Below are 1,793 nucleotides of genomic sequence, written 5' to 3'. Positions count from 1 at the left end.
GTACTGGATGCTTGGGCCTGGTACACTGGGAGGACCCAGAAGGAGGGTAGGGGAGGGAGGAGGGTTCAGGATGGGGAACGCGGGTATACCTGTGGCGGATTCATTTTGATATTTGGCAAAACTAATACAATATTGTAAAGTTTAAAAATAAAATAAAATTAAAAAAAATAAAATAAAGAGGTGGGTCAAAAAAGATATTTCTATAATTTGTGGCAGAGAGTGTTCTGCCTATGTTCTCATTTAAGAGTTGTATAATGTATATCCTTACATTTGGGTCTTTAATCCATTTTGAGTTTATTATTGTGGATGGTGTTAGGGAGAGTTCTGATTTCATTCTTATACATATAGCTGTCCAGTTTTCTCAGCACTGCTTATTGAGGAGGCTGTCTTTTCTCCATGGTATAGTCCTGCTTCCTTTGTCCTAGATTAATTGACCACAGGTGTGTGGGTTTCTCTCTGGACTTCCTATCCTATCCCATTGATCTATGCAATATATTTTGATTTTTGTGGCAGTACCAGTGTTTTGATTACTATAGCTTGTGGTATAATCTGAAGTCCGGGAGCCTGATCTTGTCAGCTCCTGCTCTTCTTTCTCAAGATTGTTTTGGCTCTTCAAGGTGTTTTCTATTTCCATACACACTGTAAAATATTTTGTTCTAGCTCTATGAGAAACACCATTTGTAATTTGATACAAATTGCATCGAATCTGTAGATTGCTTTGGTTAGTACAGTTATTTTGATAGTAGGAAACATTTTATTCAGAGTGGTTCTAGGGATGTGGTGGCCACCTTGAATTAAATCAGATTGAGTTAGATTCATAAAATCAGATTTGATTTTCCCAGCCTTTGGCTCTTTGTGTCCTGAAGAAGGTGCCAAATGACTGGCCAGGGCTCTGATGCTTTGGAAAACGTGAGATGTAATTCTAAAAGGCCAGCATCTTAAAGCATTCAGTGGTCTGTCTGTGACCCTTCCTTTTGCTTCATTTTAGTGTAATGTGCTTCAAAATGAGAAGCAGAAAGGAAAATGTTGCCTCTCCTGGCATGTGGTAATATTGTGGAATATGAAAATGTGAGTCAAACACAGAGACAGCCCAGTCATCAGCACCTAAACACACAGAGTATGAGTGTGTACTTGGTCTTCTGAAAAAGATTATACAGTAAAGAATGGAAATTATGAAACATACTTCAAAAAAAAAGGTAAAGAGAAAATATTTTAGAAAAAAAACTATGAAAAGAATAACAAGTTGGAGATGAAAGCGAGAGGAGAGCTCAGCTGAGAAAGAGACAAAGGAAGGTGGATAAAATACTGAGATGGTTACTCCAGGAGGTAAGATCCTATTCCTCTATTTCTTGCAGTTATAATAATAATAATTGAATTTCAGATGAATATCATATAAGTAGAGGACAAGAAAAAATACACCAGGTTATCTGAAACCAATGGAATTCTTTAATTCAAGGGACTCTATATAGTTTTTAAATATATCTTACAGACTGCATTGTATGTGTGTGTGTGTATGTATGTGTATGTATATGTGTATATATATACACACATATACACATATATATACATATATGTATATATGCATATGTACATATACATATGTACATACATACATATGTGTGTATATGTACATATTATACATATATATATATGTATACACACACACACATATATATATATATGTCTGCTGCTGCTGCTAAGTCACTTCAGTCGTGTCTGACTCTGTGCGACTCCATAGATGGCAGCCCACCAGGCTCCCCTGTCCCTGGGATTCTCCAGGCAAGAACACTGGA

Source organism: Bison bison, unplaced genomic scaffold (assembly GCF_000754665.1).
Source record: "Bison bison bison isolate TAMUID 2011002044 unplaced genomic scaffold, Bison_UMD1.0 scf7180017864524, whole genome shotgun sequence".
NCBI lineage: Eukaryota > Metazoa > Chordata > Mammalia > Artiodactyla > Bovidae > Bison > Bison bison.
Note: the sequence above shows the minus strand (reverse complement) of the source record.